Raw genomic sequence first — 23,371 nt, 5'->3', positions numbered from 1 at the left:
GAGAAAGAAGGACATAGAAGCCCTCTGGGGCAACCTCTATATCCACAAAGTAACAGTCTAGACAGAAAACCATTGAAGAGAACTCTTTTTATTTATTTATTTTTTTCCAAAGTTTATTAAATTATAAAAGTTTCCATTTCCGCCCCACCTCCCAACACCCTCCCACTCCCCCCATTCCCTCTCCTCCTCCCTCTTCATCCCTAAGAGCAGTCAGGGTTTCCTGCCCTGTGGGAAGTTCAAGTTCCTCCCCACTCCCTCCAGGTCCAGAAAGGTGAGTATCCAGACAGACTGGATCCCAAAAATCCAGTATATGCAGAGGAAACAAGTCCCAGTGTCATTGTCAATGGCTTTTCAGAAAGACTCCGGGCCAGCCACATTCAGAGAATCCGGCCACATTCAGAGAATCTGGTTGGATCACGTGCTCGTTCAGTCCCAGTCCAACTGGCCTTGGTGAACTCTCATTAGATCAGTCCCCTTGTATCAGTGGGTGATCGCACCCCTCGCGGTCCTGATTTCCTTTTTCATGTTCTTCCTCCTTTTGCTCCTCATTTGGACCTTGTGGGGCTCAGTCCGGTGCTCCAATGTGGGTCTCCGTCTGTATCGCCATCCATCGTAGGATGAAGGTTTCCTCTGGTCTTGCCTTCTTTGCTCACGTTCTCTTTCCTTCTGCTTCTCGTTTGGACCTAGGGAGTTAAGTCCAGTGTTCCAATGTGGGTCTCTGTCTCTATCTCCACCCATCGACAGATGAAGTCATCAGTGTTTTTGATCTTGGCTCTTCCTACAGGTGTAAGATAGAATCTCAGAATTGTTTTGATTAACATTTCTCTGGTGACTAAGGATGTTGAACATTTCCTTAAGTGTCTTTCAGCCATTTTAGATTCCTCTGTTGAGTTCTCTGTTTAGGTTTGTACTCCATTTTTTTTATTATTTATTCTTATAAATAAATATTATGTATTATGTATTCTTATTGGCTAGTTCTTACATCCTAAACTAGCCCATCTCCATTAATCCGTGTATTGCCACACGGTTGCAACTGCGAAACCTGCTGGATAATTATTACACCTACAATTATTTACCAAAATCTCATAATAAAGGTACATCTGTCTCCAAAGGGGCTACATGTCTTCTCCAACATCATTATTGCGTTTTCAAATACAAGTCTATAAGTTCCATTCTCAACTAAACCTCCATATTAATTTAAGTAAAGATATATTCCTTTGCAAAGACTATATAAGTTGAGAAATATGTTTGAGTTATTTTTAATTTTCATCTTGTCTTAGGGACTAGATGATATTTTGAATAAATGAACAAATCAAACATAATACTATAAAATAACAGTTGAAGAAAACTTTTAAAAAGCGTTTGGTCCAACATCTTAACTTTGAAGAGGAAGAAACAGAACAAAAGATAACACATTCCAAGTGGTGGTGGCACTTAACCTTTAATTTCAGCACTTGGAAGGCAAAGGCAGGAGGATCACTGTGATCGAGGCCAACCTGGTCTACAAGAGATAGTTCCAGGACAGGCTACAAAGCTACAGAGAATCCCTGTCTTGAAAAAACCAAAAACCAAACAAACAAATAAAACAACAACAACAAAAAAAACCCATGCCTTAATATCATGCAAGCAAAAAGTGTAAAGTGTCTGTGTTCAGTTTCCCTTGCAAATATACTTTCTTTTCCCAGATTATTCTTAGAGTTCATATGAAAGCATGAATTGCCCAACCCAGGGGAGCATTCTCCTCTGCATCTATTGTTATATGAATGCTGTCCTTACATTTGTAGCTGTATATCATAGCTCCATGTGTTATAAAGTCCTGGTTGTCTCTGTTTCTCAGCTGAGGATGGTAACATAGGTGGAAGTGACTTAGCCATAATAAATAATGTTTATTGGAACTTTGTTCTCTGAATATATAGTGCTTTTTTTAATACCCCAGGCTGAAATAGGTTATTTAATCTACCATGCCTATTTATATAATATACTAAAACATTTGAAGCAGAGATTTAGGCATGCATACTGCTCATAGTTTCATTTTTGTATTTGCCAATTCTGGTTTTCAGGTATTTTCCCATTTTTAGATATGTCTTTTGCATATTATCTTTCTAACTACAACCTTGGTTTCCCTTCGTCATGTGTGTTTCTTTTACTTTTGACTGAATTCCCAGTTTAGTCACATTTCCTGTCACCTTCCAGATTAGTTCCTTCTACCTCAGCATATTTTATCTCTGTAATGATTTATTATTATATTCAGTTTTGTTTTCCTAATATGCAATTTAATAGTAATTCTCTTCTATATTCTTCAATGTTTTCTATAACTTCCTTTTGAAATCCTCTTTAGGAATCATTCTGCCATTTAGCAAAATTTCTCTGCATGCTCTCTGGATGATTCATCTTTGCCCATCACATGTATTTGCACGCCAACACCTACACATGCAGGTGAATCTGTGCTGGTGATATATTTTAATTACAGATTTAGTCAGAAGTAATTAAACCTTTCTGTAACGTGGATGGGAACATAGTTTTTTAAAAATGCTTGTGATTTCAGACACCCTAGTATAGCATTGCCACCCTGTTTTGCAGAGAAAGGAGTCCCTAGTGTAGTCAGATTAATTAATAGAAACTGAACAAACTTAATGGACCCAGAGAAGTGCAAAGGATGGCGTTTCCCCTCCCCCATCTATCATACAGATGGAATGGCTATCCTGGGATGCAGCAGGGATGGCAATTGCATTTTAATTACAGGATGGCTTCTTCCCTGCACCAGATGGATAGGCCCTTTTAAAGAAAACTCACTCACTACCTCTGTTGATTTTTCCTCCGATGCTGGTTAACAAACCCAATAGGAAGCATGAGATATGAGGTTTACATTCAGATACCATGAATATGTTCCTTCCCACCTCATTTTGTTGCTCATTTTGTCAGTGGAGAGTCAGTCCTTGACTCCCATGAAAAAGATGCTCTTTAATGCAATATGGGAGAAAGGAGGAAAGGAAAGATTCTAGTTCCTTTTCCCTGTCATCCTGGCGGTTATTCTCACTTAACTATTGTGGCACATCAGATAGTGGTATTGTTATCTCTGTTGTAGTGAAAGAGAAGTTTAAATCAGGATGTTCAACTCTTACCAGTTCAACGGACTTAATTTGTAGTATTACGATTAAGGTTAAACAATTGTTTATTCTCTAGGTATACAAAATACACATAAGAAAAATGAAGTTTTTATTGTGTAATGTGTGTATCTTATATGATCTCATCTTGTTTGGTAGAAAACAAAACTAAGGCTCAGGTGGAAAAGTAGAAGTAGTTGGACAGTTGAAAGGGCATGGGCGCTGATGTATGCTTTCTTTTGTATATGTTTCTTTAAAGATTCTGGGTAGGTCTTCTCATCAGGCTCTATTTTCTCCAACTGTGAGATGGTAAGTGGACCCGGAGAAAATAGACGTATTTCTAGTTTATCTCCTATTCTTCTTTCCCATTATCAGCAATGAGTAATTTTTTGAGAAGCCCAATTCTGTAGAATAATTCCCATGGAAATAGATGGGACAGGACAACCCTGAATTGAAGTTAATGAAAGCCAGTTCTTTGAGGAATGTTTCGAATTGATCATACAAGAACATGAGAAATCACTATTTACTTAGAAACTGAAATACTTGAATATATGAATCTATCATTAATGTAAAATTTCCATTATCAGACTCATAAATTTACTTACCCTATTGCTTAGTCTGGAAACACAATTTAGAAACAGAGAAATATATCACTGGATGTATCTCAAGTCCCTTGACTTTCATCTAAGTCAGCAGCTTTTAAACTATGGGTCATGACCTCACAGTGGTCACTTCTCAGATACCCTGCCTATCAGATATTTACATTATGATTTATAACAGTAGCAAAATAGTAGTTATGAAGTAGCAACAAAATAATTTTATGATTCGTAGTAACCACCACATGAGGAACTGTATATTAAAGAGTCATAACATTAGGAAGGCTGAGAATCATTACTAAACTATTTGATTCAACAGTTTTTGTCCCTTATGGATCTCATCCTTTAATGTGTACTCCTTTTAAAGAAGGATCTTTTTTTATTTGCTGTAATTTGGTATTTTGAGAGGAATAAATATCGAATATTCACAGCTGTCAAGGCTTTGATTTATAGGAAAATTATTTTAATTATAAAAAATAATTCATAGGTTATACAAACATGTGGTTTATTATCCAAGCATTGCTTTGTATGTGGGTTCCATTTTATTTAGTTAAGTGTGCCCTAGAAATGTGACATCTGGATCAAGCTGATATACTCTTTTCATCAGTTTTATGAAAAGCTAAAATAATGAAAGTTTGTAATCACTTAAAGAAATCACTGTGTAGTCTCAGTGCACAAGGCACTAGGAATCTGCAAATGTTGTTCACATATTTTGATAGGAAAAGGCACATTACACACTGGAGAGATAGTTCAGGGGTTAAAAGAGTTTACTGATGTAGTGTTATAGAGAGATAAAGGTTAAATAAGACTAGAAGATTAAATGGGGGAAAGGAATGGAAGAGAAAGCTAAAGACAGGAATATGGGAAATAATAACTAACACTAAAGACCTTTTGAAAAACTATATAAAACCTACTAGTGTAGAAGCTTCCTAAAATAGATATGTATAGAAAAGGGATCTAAATGGAATCACCATATAATGGGGCAGAAAATTCTCCCAACAACAGCTTATGACACCAAGTAAACTAGTTCCAGGAATGGGCAACATCTTGTTGAGTCATCAGCTGAAGTGGTGCCTTAGAACCTCATAAACACCAAAGGCTATTGTCAAGGCTAATGGTTGCTCTCTACAACCTGGTAGAAAGGCCCTGTTGCTGAAGATAATACTTATATCATCAAACATGGAGAGGTCAAGCTAGTGCCCAACTAGAAACTTTTTTTTCTCTTTCTTTTTTTAAAAAAACAATCTTATTTTACATACCAATCCCTATTCCCTCTCCCTCCCCTTCCATCCTCCCACTCCTCCCACCTTCTCACCATAGCCTATCCACTCCTCAGAGCGGGTGAGGCCTCCCATGGGGAGTCAACAAAGTCTATCACATCACTTGAGGCAGGACCAAGGTCCTCACCCCTGTATCTAAGTTGAGCAAGATATCCTTCCTTAGGGAATGGGCTTCAAAGAGCCATTTCATGCACTAGGGATAAATATTGGTTCCACTGTTAGTGGTCTCACCAACTGCCCATGCCACACAACTGTCACCCTCATTCAGAGGGTCTAAGCTTTACTCCTATTGACTACTATCATGGTTATGGAATATATTCTGCATGATACTAGTGGAAAAAGGAAATCATCAGTATTACCCAGCTATAAATGCTAAGATAAAAACAAACAACAACAACAACAACAACAACAATAAAACCAGTGACTTTTCTGCAAGACATGCTGGTGCAATAGTGGCACAGATGTTATGGGCATAAACAACCATATCATCATCATCATTATCATCATTATATTTAAGACCCACTCCATTTGATGGAACTCATTTCTGAAACTGCTAAAATGGTCAAGAACCTGAGGATAGTTCATACACTAAGGAAAAATCTACTATTTTGCTAAAGAAATAGAGCAATAAAATGAATAGTGACATATACTCATAGATCAGTGTATCACTCAATACTCATCAAGGAAACTTCTTCGTGCAGTTGATAGGAATTAATATTGAGACCCACAACTGGGCACAACAAATGGTGTCTCTCAGACACAACAGGACTGATACACATGTGAAATCACAGAGACTATGATAGCATGCAAAAGACCTACAACAGATCAAGCCAGAAGGGGGTCAGAGCACTTTATGGTAAAATGTACATGACATCTGACATCCCATACCTAACCAAAGAGCTATTTGCAGTTGATATCTGCTGGGAAAGGGAAATGGCCAACACAAAGCAAACTCCATGCTTTTATTGAGAGTTTTCTCTTTTTCTCTTTCTCTCTCTTCTTTTCCTTTTAGGTCTTACTGAGTTTATTTTCTTGCTGTGGTTTTTGTTTCTCTATTTTATGTGTATGTGAGAAGGCCTTTTTGAGATAGGATTTCTCTGTGTAGTTTTGGGTCTCCAGGAACTTACTCTGTAGATCAAACTGGCTTAGAGCTCAGACATCTGCCTGTCTCTGCCTTCTCAGTGCTTGGACTAAAGGTGTTTGCCACCACTGTGTCTGTGCTTTTTTTTTCTTTAAATGGGATAAAGAAAAAAAAACACAGTGTGGGGAGGATCTGTGAAGAGTTGGGATAGGACAAAACATGGTCAAAGATACTATATGAAAAAACTTTAATTCAGGGAATTAGAGTGCTGCTACTGTTCCTGCCAAGGACCTGGGTTTGGTTTCCAGTATCTACATGAAGGCCCACAGCGCTCTGGAACTCCAGTTTCAGGGGATCTTACCACCCCTTTTACCTCTCCTTTGCCTATTGAATATATTTGATGAACATATGGTTATGCAGCCATACATATATACATATAAAATTATTTTGTTTCAAGAAGAAGGTTCTCTTATATATTAATCCTTTCATTATGAGAGTTGCATTGCAGCCATCTTGCAAAGACAGGTAAAATAGCTCTGTTTCTGACAGTTTTGTGATTGAAGACATAGGTTCCTGGAGAGCAGCTGACCCGCCCAAGGATACTTAGTACAGAAAATAAAACAATGTGGTGGGGGTAAGTTATCCTTCATGAAAGTTAGAGTCATTCCGTGGTGTGTGTGTGTGTGTGTGTGTGTGTGTGTGTGTGTGTGTGTGTGTGTGTGTGTGTTTGTGTGTGTGGTCAGAATCATTCTGTGGAGTGTGTGTGTGTGTGTGTACAAGAATGTGGAAGGTGGTCATTTAGACCTAGGCAGTTGCAGTATCACTGCATGAAAATATAGAAAAGGGATATTTTCTCAAAATGCCTTTATAGTTTTACTACCTTGTTTGAAGCCCAATAGTCAAACTATCTGCTTTGTCTAAGGAAGTTTGGAGTGGTTTAAAATTTCATTTTCCCCCTGTGGGAGGCAGGCATGGATCTGTACATGTTATGAATGTTTTTCTTTTTCGTTTTTACCCATATTGAAAAAGCTTTATTATAAACATTTCTATTACCTGGTCTTGGATTAACTAGCAGAATTATAGAAATTGGTTTTTGATAGAACAGGTGTTATACAAACTTCAGTTAGGTGTGGTCTTTCTCCCATGAACCCACTACTTCTCTTCCATGTCCTCACTCACTGACATACCTGACCTTTTCTATTCAGGCCAGTGAATTGCCACACAGATAAATTTTTTTTTCTATTCTTGAATAGTGTGTCAGCTCTTTGTCTTCTCTCTCTTTTTTTAAAAAATTTTCTGCAAATAGATATCTGTATTCCATATCAGACTTTGAGGTTTTTAAAATCAGATGTGTCTTATTTCATTTGTGTGCTACTAGTACCTAAAATATAGTGAGTCCTAAGTAGATATCTGCTTGTGGAATAGAAAAATGTCCTGATAGTTTATTAAAGTCACGTTGACTCTTTCTCTTAGAGCTTCCTATATTTTGTTTTTGCATTAGTTTATTTTACGTAGTTAAAGTAAGTTACTTCCAGACTTTAAATCTCTTCCTCTTTCCCCAAATATCAAGAAGTCTTCCCTTTGTTTTTAAAATTTCCCCAGTGACCCTAACCCTCATCTTCTGGTTTCCTTATAAATAAAGTATATGTAAATTAATGAGAGCATATCATAATCTTGGAAGGCCGTTTACTCTCACTGAGACCTACTTATTTCTGTACTGTAGTGACAATCGCTATTCATTGGGTTGTAATTATAATCAAGTGAGAATATATAGTGTCAGATGCTGTTTCAGAGTTCGATCCAGACCTCAACTCTTTGGGGAGTTCTCATGATCACAACTTTCTGTCTGTGTTAGTTTCCTTAGGTTTACAGAACTCTGTGGTCTACTTGTTATATTGGCATCATATTTTCTGATTTTGTTTGTTCTTCTCTATTTCACAGGGATATTTAGAAATATCATTTAGGCAACTTTATATTCACGTGTATTCATACAACATGTGTTGTTGTGAACTTACTATGTAGCAGACTCTGTGCCAGCTGCTGATTGTTTAGCAAAGTATTGGACTAACACAGCCTTTGTCCTTGGGAATATACTTCATCTGGGTATGTTGAGCACAAAATAGGAGAATTAAATTGATTATTCAACGAGTGATGCAGATGTTATGTATACCAGTGCTATCATTTGAAATGTGAATCCAACTCTAACCCTTCAGAGTCTTCTGTGCTTGGTGTCTTATAACAAGCCCACTTTTCCTTGCATCTTGTATAAAAATTAAGTTATGAAGAATAATTTTTTAAGTTTATTTACTCATTTTCTTTTCAGACTAATACCTTTCTTTTTGTTCCACCTGTGTGTGAGAGAAAGCCTCAGAATGTAGCAGAGGAACAAGCATTTTTTTTCATTTTTCCCCCTTTTTCTCTTTTCTTTTTTAATCTTAAAAGGGAACCATTTTCTCTTGAGATTTATGGGCAATAAAAGGAAACTTCAGTTACTAAGCTCCTGGCTCCCCAATATTACTTGAAAGAAAATGAACAGTGTCCTATATTTTTTCAGTTCAAAATAGAAATTTAGTTGGTCATATAATTGGTCTTTTAAACTTGAAATTCTTGAGTGAAGAAGTACAAACTAGGGCTTTCTATGTTAATAAAAAAATGTGTGTTTTCCACAGGGTTGGGGAACCAGCATAAATGTTAAGAATGGACTGCAGTCAAGTCATCTTGCATGTAAATCCTCCCTTTGCAGTTTACTATCAATAGGAACACTGCACATCTTTTCTTCTTCATCTATGAAATTAAGTGACTAGACTTATCTCCTGTATATATTTTTCAATTTAGTAAGTATGAAGGGCCTAACACATGGTAGAGGCTTAGAGAATATTAGGTTCCATTCTTTTTAATTCCTACAGTGAACTAGGATATCTGTTTTTTTTCAATTTATATCACTTAAAAGATAGTATTAGGATTGGTAATCTCTCTATTCCCTATTATTTTTCCTGGATTTCTCTGAATATTCCTGTTTCGAATCCCACTTCTACTTAGACAACAAATAGTTCTAAGACTCACAATGTGTCCCAGATGTCTCTGACATGATATAGTCCCAATATCCTCTAGCCTACTAAAATCACACAGCTTGTAAAACAGATTATTTAATTTTATATGTATAAGTTTTTTTGCCCACACATATGTATGTGCACCACATACTGCCCACAGAGGCCAGAAGTGAATGTTAGATTCCATGGTACTGGAACTACAGTTGTACCCTACTATGTGGATCCTGGAAATATAACTCAGTTCCTTGGCGAAAGCGTGAAGTACTCTTATCTGCTGAGCCATCTCTTTAGCTTCATCTATTACACTTTAAAAAACAATTGTTTTTTTCTTTGAAAATTTCATACATTTATCCAATTTGTTTTGATCATGCCCATCTACCACTACCCCCTCCAACTGTTAACTATTTTTTCACACCCATCTTAACAGTCCCATTTAAAAATTACTATTCTTAATAACCTTAGTCTAATTACTGCAATGCATATGCTCATGGGTGTGGGGCCATCCACTGGGAGATGTGAAACCTGCTGTTACCCACATCTGTCTCCAAAGGAGTGTGGCTTTCCCCCAGCCAGCAACCTTCAACTGCCAGTAGGCTCATCAGTGTGAGGGTTTTGGCACTTTTCTCCATGTATGCTGTAATTTTGACAGGCTTGATCCTGTGCATCTTACATGGATGCTATGGACTGATATATGCAGCAATCATGCTGTGTTCAGAGGTCAGTATTTCACAGCCCTTCTTCCACATCCACCTGCTTTTACATTCTTCCACCCACTCTCAACCTTGGGGAAGCTGATAGCGATAACCCATCCATAGCTGAACAATCACTGGTACTTTTGACTAATTATAAGTCTTTTAATTTTAGAAATTTTAATTTTTACATATGAGTTGTTTCCTGGGTTTTTTTTTTTACAGTGAGAACCAAAATAGCCAAACTGATACCTTTCAGCGGTATCTAACCCTGTAACTACACAAAATCCTGGGTATTTCATTGTGACATGAAATAGTTTTTAATACTTTTTCTTTGTTTGTTTGCTTGTTTGTTTGAGATAGGGTTTCTCTGTGTAATAGCCATGACAGTCCAGGCCTGGAACTCACCCTGTAGACCAAATTGGAATTAAACTCATAAAGATATGCCTGCCTCTGCCTCCCAAGTGCTGGGATTAAAGGCATGTACTATCACCGCCTAGCTAGTTTTTAATACTTTTAATACAAACTTTATGCTATTAATTGATTAAAGAGCTGTGACAGTTATTCTGTTCCCCTTGGAGACTTTTCTTTTCCATGTTAAATATCCCAAATTCTACAAGTTAACATTCCTTAGGATATAAATGCAATTTTATTTATTCACTATGTTTTTAGCATGTCCGCATATAACAAAAATGCTTTTAAAAATGGCTCATAGTTTGATAGGTTCCAATCATGTTGTCTGATTGTCAATGTCCTCAACAAAAATACTTCTTACTAGGGTCGGGGCATGTGAATTTTAGAAATATAAGTAAAGAATATGGAGATGCATAAAAATTAACAAAACAGAAACCATAGAAAGTATCTGGAGGGCATTTTAGTGACTGAAATCCTGAAATCACCTGCACGTTATTTTCCCACAGCTTTTATACCCAATGTAAAGCTGGGGGGAGGGTTGTGGGGGGAGGGAGCTGTTTCATAGCTTTTATACCCAGTGAAAAGCAGGGGGGTGGAGAGGATAACAAAAGACTTTATTAACATGAAGGGAAGGATAACTCACACAGTCAATGGCTTTATCACTCTGAGACATCAAATCATTAGCATTCTGTTGTCTAGGTAGTGAATCTGGTCTAGGTCACTTATGCAGAAGGCCACCCCACCCAGGTGACTTCATAGTTACAAAATAAAGAGCAGAAGTACATTTGCATATCCTGACCATCTGTCAGAATTGAATAGAACTATCTTGATATCAAAAGAACCAAGCAATCACATCCTGAATTGGGACTTGTAATTATGCTTGTCAACCATTTTGAGCAACCTCCAAACTCTGGCCATCAGACAAGGCAGAAATTAGGCTCACATTTTGGGCATCCACACTGATCATTGTTTCTGGCAGAAGGGCATGAGAGAGCACCGCTTCTTGTTTCACAGTAGTCAAGAAACATAGAGATGGAGACAGGGATTGTGGAAAAGGCATACACTTTAAATATCCATCCCCATTGAATATACCTCTTCAACTAGACCTCACTTCCTAATTTCTATCCCTTCCTAATAGACTATCACATTATGGACAGGATCCTCAATGGAGAATTGCACTGATTAGGTCAGAGTTCTCTTGATTCAGTCACTTCACAAAAGTCACAGCTCTACACATTGCATTCTTTACCCATGAGATCTTGGGAGATGCTTATATTCAAGCCTAAACATTCACTTACAGTCCCTCTTGCTGAAGTCTAGTCAGATAGCCCCTATTTCCTTTGGAATGCAGTCAACTTCTTTCTCTTCCCTTTCTGTTATCATTGACATCAAGTCTTATTGATCCCCCCCTTAACAGATACTGAAACAATTCCACTTCTATAGTCTCTTTATTTTATAGTCCTAAGTTCTTTTCAGTTAAAATTTATTGATGGAACAATTATTATGTGCTGTCTACAAGGCAGTGAAGATTCAAAGGTAAAATAGAAAAGCCTATGCTTTCAAAGAGTGCTCTCTAATGTTACAGCAGCAGGAAATAATCCGACTACCTCACTGTAGTACAGACCAGGAGACTCGGGGAGAAGGGAGTGGCCAATGCAAATAAATGTCCTGCAGAGCTGAGGCTAGGAACCAGATTCTTTTACCCCTGCTTAAGGACAACTTCACTACTACTACTAAACATAACCAGCCTTTGGCATCATCACTGTAATATGCTACCATATTGAGCTATACTTTACATTGTTTACAGTAGTATGACAATCATTTGAGCCTAATAATATCTCTGTAAGAATTTATTATAAACCCTGTTAATCTTGAATCTTCAAGAGGTTAAATAGATCATACTTATACTCCTAATTCATGTTTTTCCCATATCATGCCTCCTACCGTTGACTCAGGCATGTGTAATGCTATGACTGACATGTTGGGAAATTTGCATGTTCAAGATATCATCTTCATACTGGAAAATGCAAGAATATTAGAGTGATAAAATCTTGGGCTACAAACTGAAATTAATGGTCAGGTTGGGTTTTGTGGGTTGCTATTTCTAATCCTGGAATTTTAAAAAGTGTAACAAGTTGTAAATTGCTACTTTTGATGAGCTTCTAAACCAAATTTTTACTAAGATTAAATTCTTACAGTTGACTTGGAAGATTTAATGATATAAAATGAATATTGACTGTATTTTATATTAACAGCAAATTCAAACTAGGGAGTCCCGTTTGATCACATGCTCCATCAGTCCCAGTCCAGCTGGCCTTGGTGAGTTCCCATTAGATCAGCCCCACCATCACAGTGGGTGGGCGCACCCCTCGCAGTCCTTACTTCCTTGCTCATGTTCTCTCTCCTTCTGCTCCTCATCAGGACCTTGGGAGCTCAGTCCAGTGCTCCAATGTGAGTCTCCGTCTCTATCTCCATCCATCGCTAGATGAGGGTTCATATTTATCTTTTTGGGTCTGGGTTACCTCACTCAGGATAGTGTTTTCTATTTCCATCCATTTGCATACAAAATGATGGAACATGTGATCAAACCGGACTCTCTGAACTAATGTGGCTGACAAGGAGGGCTGACTGAGAAGCCAAGGACAATGGCACTGGGTTTTGATTCTACTGCACGTACTCTCTTTGTGAGAACCTAGTCTGTTTGGATGCTCACCTTCCTAGAACTGGATGGGGGTGGGGAGGACCTTGGACTTCCCACAGGGTAGGAAACCCTGACTGCTCTTTGGACTAGAGAGGGAGGGGGAGGGGGAGAGAAATGGGAGGAGGGGAGGAGATGAAAATTTTTAATAATAATAATAATAAAACCTGAAAAAAAACCAACTAGGGAGGAGCTAGTGTGGTCCAGAAAGAGGAATGAGTTACTTTTTAAAAACACATAACAGGAAAGGTGAAAGAAGTTTAAAAATAAATTCTGGAAATTATTTATAATTTAGTAGCTAGAACTTTAATGCCTTAAAACTTTCAAGTTAAGACTCAGGTGAATATTTTCTCAAAAGTAGAATGTGACTTACTAAAGGAAGCTCTCAGGGGTTCTGAACTATGCTCAGTGGTGATCAGAGACTTTTGGCAGCTGCTCCTGGTATATTTTGCTCTGTTGTTTAAAGTCTGGGTTAAGTAAGTTTAAAGGCAGAAAATGAGACCTAGGAAGTCTGTATGGATATTCTGGTGTTAAGCCTCATGTTGATATAGGGATTTCCATGACAAAGGAAGAATCTTTAACTGGAGTTTCACCAAGCACTTGGGGTTACCTGATTCAGTGTGTTGGTTTTCAAAGACTTGGAAGATGAGAGTGTAAACAGAAAGAATGAATTCTAGAAATACAAGCAAAGTTGCAGTATTGAGATTGACAATCAAGTGGTCTATATTGAATAAATGATTTGCATTATTAAGGAGTGACAAGTGGAGATATAATATTAAACTTGTCCAAGTCTTTCCCCACATTCTTTAGGGATAATTCCATAATTAAAAGGTAAAGGATAAAGAATAGCTCCTTAAGTAGGGGAAGAGGAACTATCTTGGGAAACTATTAAGGAGGATGTAGCCAACACAAAAACCTTGAAAGATATGACTTTGACATGTTCAAAAACAGTGTAGTTTGTCATGGTAAGCAATGAATATTTGACAAGAGTTAAGGTATAAAAAGCTGGTGAATGAGAATATAAGAAACAGACCAGATAGCCTGGTACCTTCTGGACCACTGCAATGACCCTAAATAATCATAAGCACAATAGGAAATAGATGTGATCTGATGCAGCAAATGTAACCATGTAAGGCCAGTGTTGGAACTCTGCAACATAAAGGATTGTATCTTAGACTAGAGGACAAGCAAGGGGATAGAAGTTAGGATTGAAATGTATGTTTGAAGCTGGTAATAAGGTAATCTGCCATAGAAAATGTTAAAATTAAAGTGGTAATGATTATGATCAACAAAAATATAATTTGTGTAGTGCAAACATGTTTTATGAACCACTTCTAAATTTTTAACTCAATTTTAATGATTAGACAGATATTTTTACCCCAATTTGTAGAAGAGACATACATTATTCTCAAGTTAATACTTATACTAGTAGTAAATGGAGACCCCATTCTACATATATCAGTCATTTGTTCCCCTTTCTGTGCTTGAAATAAAGTCGATACATACATACATACATACATACAGAGGAGAGGTAAATAGTAATTATCTTTAAGAATCTGAAATAATAAAGGTCACTTAATCTGTAATAGTGGAGTAATAATTTTAATTTACTATTAAGTGTTGATAGTAGAATTAGTTAAATTTTAATACAAAAATACTAAAATTTATGAGTGAATCTAATTATACATATTTTGCTATATGATAGTAAATCCATATTCATTAAGTTATGTGTACATTGGTTTTGATAATCTAGGTTATACATAATACTGACACTACTCACCAGTGTGTAGCTTAGTACCTTACGGGACTGAGACCTGCTTCATGACTGGGACCATGATATAGTCCTGTTTTGTAACTTTCACTACTCCAGTATCCATATTTGCCTCATTAAGCTCTTAATATATTGAAATCATTGAAAGAGGCAACATGTTAAAGCAAGATGTGGTAATGCATGTCTGCTAATTGGAAAGTTGAATCCCATACTTGGGATATTGAGTCAAGAGGATCATAACAAGTTTAAAGCAAGTCTGGACTACATACTAAGTGTCTCTTAAATAAGCAAATGGTAGTAAATACCATTGGTATGTGGCTTTTTGTGTTTTTAAGGACTTTAAGCAATGCTCAAATCTTAATTCAAATATCTCTAGATGTAAACTTCCACTAAGGAAGGAAATGCATTGAGGGAAGGAGCTCACATTTGGAGTTTATTTGTTAACCTTCCCAGCAAATGGACATGGTCTCTCTTGTGTTCTTCAGCCTCTGGCTATCTCCAATTATGCTTACTTTATAAAGATCGGCTGTGGTAAAGAACAGTTTCCAAGTATTGACTTGAATTAAGCTCCTCCTGTCTCCATCTGTACTGTAAACTTGGGAAAGGAGGCTTTTGCTTTTCTCTTAGCCTCATTACATACTATCAGAAGATAAGTGAGTTTCCTTTGCCTCTGTCACTAGTTTCTGCAGAATTTCTCTCACAGTGCTATGCTATGGATCAGTCTTCTTTAGCAAGCTGAACAAATCTATGATTTAGGGTTAAGTGTATTCTCAAAACCTTTTCCTTCCAGGCTGATATGAATGGGGTACTAGAGTAAAACCATCAAGTAATTTTTATGAACGCCAAGAAGCTATAGAAGGTCCATGGGCAGGTCACCAGAGGGAGAAACAAGAAATATGGTATCTGTCCTATCTCTTTTCTTATTTTGAACCCTTGGGGAATTATGTTTCTTTATAGGCATCAATTGATTCCTTTACCTGTAACTATATGAATCTGAATTTAGTATTCATTACCCACTCTATAATTTTCTGTGCAAGGTTTAAAGAATTTCCACCTCTGTAATTCTGTGCAAGAGGTTTGAAGAAGTTTTGAAGCTTTCAATTCAGCCCTATTAATTAACAGTTCTTTATCTGATTAGACACATTTGAGGAAGCTATAACTTTTTCATTGTTTCATTTATGGCCAATTTCTGACATAAAAGAAAATGAGAAATTTTACGGGCAACATATCATTAACTTTATTGCCCTGAGAAATGAGACTATGAGAAATACTCTGTTTTATTTATTTTAATGTTTTCCTGCCTGTTACCTAATGTTGATTGAAGGAGATTAGGAGAATTGGGTAGAAAAGACTGAAGCTCTTCCTCAGGACACTTTCTTGAAAGATGTCTTTTCCAGTTGCTGTGTTACATCTGTTTGCTAGCTGGGCAACTCTGGGAATTCTGTGTATAATCTGTGACTGTGAAGGAGTCATCATAGAAGATGTATCTGTCATAGCGTTTGCCAACTTCTAACTAGATCTTAACAGTTTTATTTTCCTATTTATTGCTAATGGCTCAGGAGGAATAAACATCGTTTTAAATCACATTTAAAAGAGTGTTTGGTAGCCTTAGTCACAATTTTCTATTTCTTTGTGATCAGTTATGTTTTCCATTTTAGAACATGTCTTCAGCTAGTGTCAGTGCTATACAGTGGGAAACAACCATGAAATTAAAAGAGTTAATTTATCTTTCTTAACCATTTGTTATATTTTTGTATATGTGTAAGTGCATATATCTGTTTGTGTATAAGCATATATGTACAGTTGTTCACAGATTCCAGAAGAGGACATATGATCTCCTGGAATTGGAGTTACAGGTGGTTGTGAGCTCTGAACTTGGGTGCTGGAAACTAAACTCAGGCATTCTGAAAACATCAACTGTTCTTGACTGCTGAGCCATCTCTGCAGCCCCTTGTGGCAGGGTTCTCTCACATGAGCATTGCTTCTGTTCCAACTTCACTATACTGATGGAAGGGGAGACATTTCAGAAACATATACCAAGGAGCACCTTGGAAACACCCCCCCTTTGTGTTGTCAGCACATGGAGAAGTGAATGAAAGAATGAGATATCATTTTCTCTTAGGAAATCTCTACCCCTTTGGGGTCTATTGCTTATATTTAATCAGGTGAGGAAGCATGTTTTCTATGAACAGTGTTAACGAAGAGTCATGTGCCTGAGAAGAGCGTGGTTTATTTTACCCTTGAGTACATGACAAAAGTATCCTTTAGGCAGAGAAAATAAGAATGTATAGAAGATAATAGCAAAAAAAAAACCATCGAAAATGAGAAATACATAGAATCTAGTAAGGATACTGAAGAATTTTGAGTCCTTGTGAAACTGAAGGAATGACCACTAGAGCAGTATCAGAAAGTATCTAAGAAACAGATAAAAATATACAAGGCTCCAAGTTCCATGAGCTTGAAAGTCAGCTTTTCAAACCCACTGGGGGAATATGTTTCACATTAAGCTCAGGAATTACATATCCTTTTATGCTTTATAATTTATAATAGCATTTGTGTGATGGAAATATTGAAGCAGGGCATTGACTGGAGAGACAGGTTCATCAGTTCATTCAGACGAGAATTAGATGAGAGTAGTGTCAGCTGTAACTGAAGGAAGTAGTCTTACGTTGTTTGAGAAACACAGACTTGTTTGGGCTTAAGAGAAATTCAAACATATTTTTAGACTGAAATAAAGGAACCCGTAGAGGACTGATTGAAAATTTGTGTGGAGAAGGATGAAGTTGGATGGATGGTGAAACTGGAGAGACTCTAAAGATTTGCAATTCATATCACAGAATGAAGGGTTAGTATTTAGCAAAGGAATACAAAGAAAATATATGGTTATTATGCAAAGGCTTGTTTCTTATTATGTATTATATTCCTCAATGTTTTTTTCCGTTGCTTCCCTAACCTCCCTTGCTTCTGTGTGGTCTAAAACAAAACAAAACATAAATACCCCAACATTTAGTCTTCCAAATGGGTGACTGACTCAGTAACTTTGAGCAGATGCTTGCTCCATATTAATTCTATGTGGAACACTGAAGATATAACGGTAGAGTCAGTCGTTAGCAAGCTCCTGAAATATAAAGATACATATATTAATAAGTGTATAGGTGATTTAAGAAAAGTTGGAAGTAATTATTCTTTACATGGGTAGAATGGTGTGGTAGATGAAAAAATCTTTCATAAAGAAAGGTGTGCTTCATAAAGAAAAAGTTTGTCAAATATTGTAGTGGGAATGGTGGGCTGCATTCCCGCCGCCCGGCGAGCTTTGCCCGAAATAATTACACACAAATTGTATTCATTTAAAACACTGCTTGGCCCATTAGTTTCAGCCTCTTATTGGCTAACTCTCACATCTTGCTTTAACCCATATTTAGTAATCTGTGTAGATGTGGTGGCTTACCAGGAAAGATCCTAACCTGCGTATGTCTCGGAGAGGAGAGTCATGGCAACTGCCTCACTGCCTTCTTCCTCCCAGCATTCTGTTCTGTCTTTCCCGCCTACCTATATTCTGACCTATCAGGCCAAGCAGTTTTCTTTATTAATTAACCAATGAAAGCAACACATAGAAAGACCCACCTACATCAAAATATCTCTATTCTGATTTTTATTCTTTAAAATAGTTTAGTAAGCAGAGTTTTACTCTTGAAAATAGTATAATAAATAGTAAGGTGCCCTCCCTTAGGCTACTTCTCACTATAAAATCCCTTCTTTTTGAATGCTGGTAGAATATGAATATAATAAAAAATCACTGTGTGATTATGTTAGACTATGTGGGAAAGACATAATTTGAAAAATCTCATTACAATTTCCCATCAATTATACTTAAAATAGAAGTATTATCTAGATGGGTCTGATGTAATTATGTGAGTGCTTTAAACACAGTTCTAGAAGCCAGAGAAAGTCAGAGATGTAATGCATTACAGGAAGGATTTGATGACCATCACTGGTTTGAAGATTAACTGAGGCATGTATTGAGAATATGAGTAGTTTAGTAGATCGCCAGCTAAGTCATAGCAAGAGCTTGTCCACCTCAGTTCCACATTACTGACATTTCTGTCAGCAACAAGAATGAGCTTAAGGAGTGAAAGAGATGACTTAGTTAAGAGGGCTGAATGCCACTCTTACAGAGGACCTGAGTTTAGAGCCTAGCACTGATGTTTGGTAGCTCATAGTTACTTGTAACTCCAGCATCAAGAGATCCAACATTCTCTTCTGGCCTGCACAGGCATCTTCTTGGGCACATACATACATATTCATGCATACAATCACAAGCACATGAATGAATACCCTCCCGCTTGCTGAACCTCCAGCCCTGCTGTTATCTTGAGGTTAACCTTTGGAACTATACCTAAATTTCTGTTATGGCATGTTAATCATCTGAACTATGGATCTCACAACTAGTAAACAAGGCCATTTTCAACTGCTAAACTTTCTACATAGTGATGGAAAATGAATGCAAATGGCTTTGCATTGGAATCTGCCCTGGTGACATTTGGGATTTTGTTTTATTATAAAAAATGTAGAATCAGGTAACATACTGAAAGTTTCACTTTAAGTTATACATATTTCCTTATCTCTCCTTCAAAATAATTGTTGCTAATATTTCTACTCTATTATGGAAGGAAATTTACTACTCAGAAAATTTCTTCTTCCACACGGATTTGGAGACATTTACTTTACATTCTCTGGCAACTGAGACTCCACAAAGCTGTTTGCTGAGTGAATAACTGAATAACTACCAAACATTTATGGAAAAGCTCAAAGAGTATTGGTTATTTTCTCCAACAGACAGAGCTACAACTTGTCGTATGTTTTTAGATCCAAGCTTAGAGTTTTGTTTGACATTAATGCATCTATACTATTTTTTGTGTTAGATTCTTCCTATTCTGCTCATTGATTAAATAGTGATACTCGTAGGTGTTAGTTTGCAGACCTGCTTTTTTCACAATCTCTCCTTTCCTCAGTGTATCTCATACTATGAATTTCAAAATTATTTACAAGTGATGCCTTTCAAATATCTCTAGTTCCATATGAGAGTCTGGGTAGAACAAGGATTTAATTGCTACCTTGATTTTTATTCTCTTTTGAATGTTCCCTCTAGAGAATCACAAATTCTCTGGATCATAAATCATAAACTGAAAAGGATTTTCTAGCCCAGAAAAAGAATCACCTTTTCTGGTTCTGGGTTACCTCACTCAGGAAGTTCTTTTCTAGTTCCATCCATTTGCATGCAAATTTCAAGATGTCATTTCCCTGATGGCTAAGGATGTACAATATTTCCTTAAGTGTCTTTCAGCCTTTTGAGATTTTTCTGTTGAGAATTCTCTATTTAGATCTGAACCCCATTTTTAATTGGATTATTTGGAATTTTAATGTTTAATTTATTGAGTTCCTTATATATTTCGGAGATCAGTCCTCTGTATGATGTGGAATTGGTAAAGATCTTTTCCCATTCAGTTGGCTGCCTTTTCGTCTTATTGACTGTGTCCTTTGCTTTACAGAAGCTTTACAGTTTCAGAAGGTCCTATTTATTTATTATTGCTCCCAGTGTCTGTACTACTGGTGTTATATTTAGGAAGTAGTCTCCCATGCCCATTTCCAATTTCTTTTCCATCAGGTTCAGTGTGGTCGGATTTATATTGAGGTCTTTAATCCTTTTGGATTTGGGGTTATGTACATGGGGATAGATATGGATCTTTTTTCATTCTTCTACATGTTGACATTCAGTTATACTAGCACCATTTGTTGAAGATGCTTTTTTCCCCATTGTTTAATTTTAGCTTATTTGTCAAAAATCAGGTAACCCAGACCCAGAAAGATGAACATGGTAAGTACTCACTCATAAGTGGATACTAGCTGTAAAGCAAAGGATATTGAGCCTATAGTCCACGACCCTAGAAAAACTAAGTAACAAGTTGAATCCTAAGAAAAACATATATAGATCTCCCTGGGAAGGGGAAATAGACAAGATCTCCTGACAAAATTGGGAGCATGGGGGTGGGAGAGAAGGAAGGAAGGGTAAAGGGGAGGAGGAGGGAAGAAGGAGAGCAGGGAGAAGACTCTGAGGGAATAGGATAGTCAAAAATGGAGGAAGGACAGAGATGGAGAGCAAGAGAAGAGATATTTTGATATCTCTTGGATTTATCAAAAATATTTGGTAGCCAGTAAGGGGCTAGCAAGAAACCTGGCACTAGAGAAATTCCCAGGAATCCACATGGATGACCTCAACTAAGACCCCAAGCAATAGTGGAGAGGGAGTTCAAACAGGTCTTGTCCTTTCGTCAGATTGATGAATATTTTAAATATCAACATAGAACCTTCATTCAGCAACTGATGGAAGCAGAGGCAGAGGACTGATCTCCAAAGTCCAGTTGAAGAGTGGGAGGAGTGAGAATACAAAAAAAAAAGAGGTCAAGACCATAATGGGTTCACCCACTGAAACAGTTTACCTGAGATAATGGGAGCTCAACAACTCCAGCTGAACATGAAAGGAACCAGTATAGGACCTTACTTGACCCTCTGAATGTGGGTGACAGTTGTATGCCTGGGGCAGACTGCGGGGCCACTGGCAGTGCACCAGGATTTATTCCTACTGCTTGTACTGACTTTTTGGAACCCATTCTCTTTGGATGGATACCTTCCTTGCTCAGCCTAGATATTGTAGGAAGGACCTTGGACCTTCCTCAGAGCTGTGTGCCTTGTCCTCTCTGACGGGTGAGTAGGGGGTGGGGTGGGAGGAAGGTGGAGAGTATGGGAAGAGGGGAGGTATTGGGACCTGATATTGCTATGTAAAATGAAAAAAGATAGTTTGTTTTCTTTCATTAAATAATTTAAAAAGATAAAAAAGAAAAAGAATCACATTCTCTCACCAGGCATTTTAAATTTTATACCAAAGGTATTATTAAAATAATTTCTCCAGGAAAGGTTTATGTATATTGGTGATACACCGGGCAACCAAGTAAGGTGGCCGTCTACTCAGCAGAGATCCCATGTGTTTTCTAGATTCTGTTTTCCTATATGTTTCTGTACTTACTTCCCATTTCTGAAGTAAAATTTCTTGGTTGGAGCTTTCAAGGAAAGAGTGCAAAAACCCATCTTTTATAAATAATTTGATTTATAAATAAATCTGGAATTTGAACAATGAGCCTAAAAATGTCAAGAATAATTTGAAGGTTCTAAATACCAAACACACAGAGAGATTAGTTCTTTGATCTAATGTGTTTATGGCCCTTCTAAAGTTAGTGGCCTCTGCTTGGAAAGGATGCTCTTGGGATCTTATACCAATGTCAGCCCTCTGCCCCAGTGGTGAAATAGTTGTTTCCCAGAACATCACATCTCAACTTCCCAGACATTGTAAGTAATTGTTCCCTTCTCTTCCGCACCCCAGTGCCCGAGGAGATATGATCACACTTTCTCAGATGTGGCATGTGGTTTACTTTCACGTATACTTCAATTTAATGCTTCTACATAGTAAGGTATTTATTTCTTGTATATATCATTAAATACCATACTTCAGTTTTTAAAAATATTACTTTGACATGTTAGAAATATATTTAAAATTCCCTGATTCTCATTCCCAAACTGTCTTAATTAGCTTTCATCTCATATATGCCAACCAAATATTAAATAGAATGTATTTTATTAGTCATAATTAGGCTTTGTTTCAAATCTCCATTTCCATTTAAACAATAATCACCATGAATAGAAGACTTTTTTGTTTTAGTGTGTAAGTATTCTTTCCTCCTTCTTTGCAAAAATATTTTGTTATATGGGACAGGTGGTTCCTCACACTTAGTGGCTCTAATAGGGTTTTTGATTGTGATATACAGCCCTTTTAATAACAGAGATTGCTGTTTGATCCTGATCTGACCCATGATGATCCTCAATCTTCTTTGGGCATTGTGATAAATCTAGAATGTTTAAATGACCCATGCTGAAGGGACCTGTAGGTAATTGCTAGTACTTTTCAGTCTAAAGTATTGATGAAGGGTTATTTCTTTATGCAGTATAAGGACTAACATAATAGAACTCCCATGACAATTGTCTCTTCATGAAGGATCTGAGAGAATGAGGCCAATGCCTAGACAGTTCTAAAATGACAGGGAGAATGACTTTTGGGGGTGCCACTTGAATCCTTGATTCATTTTTCCAATTTGTTCTTTATTAGGAAACTCAATAAAGTCTCTTCTACAAGCTGGGAGTAGGTGTTCTGTGTTATGCAACTAAGAGACTCTTATTTAAATATACATCTATTTATTTTAAGGGTACATTTCCAATTTGGGACTCTTGCCCAACATTTTCTTCTGAATTTGACCCCCCGATAGCCTCATTTTTTAGTCTGTACAGGTTTCTGTAATAAAATATGATTAACTGGGATTTTATAAATAACAAAAAGTAATGCTTACATTTTGGAGACTGGGAAGATAAAAGTACTGGCTGGAAGACTTGGTTTCTGATGGACCACTCTTTCTTGTGCACTGCATCTTCACATTGTAGAATGGAAAAGAGCTTCTCTTTGGTCTCATTTAACTAATCCTGTTCTTGAGAACTCTACTCCAATATTTTAATTACCTCTTAAAGCTCTCACCTTTTATCATCTTTGGAGTCCAGATTCAAACATGACATAAATATTCAGATCAC

The 23,371-nt window shown here is 37.0% G+C and overlaps 1 protein-coding gene across 3 annotated transcripts in view; it reads left to right on the top strand.

The window, feature by feature from the left end:
- LOC125412531 (BEN domain-containing protein 5) overlaps positions 1-23,371 on the top strand; it is a 1,187,626-nt gene that overhangs the window by 319,591 nt on the left and 844,664 nt on the right. The window lies entirely within an intron of this gene.

Source organism: Myodes glareolus, chromosome 3 (assembly GCF_982192425.1).
Source record: "Myodes glareolus chromosome 3, mMyoGla1.1, whole genome shotgun sequence".
NCBI classification, from domain to species: domain Eukaryota; kingdom Metazoa; phylum Chordata; class Mammalia; order Rodentia; family Cricetidae; genus Myodes; species Myodes glareolus.
This window is presented reverse-complemented; position numbering and strand designations above follow the sequence as displayed.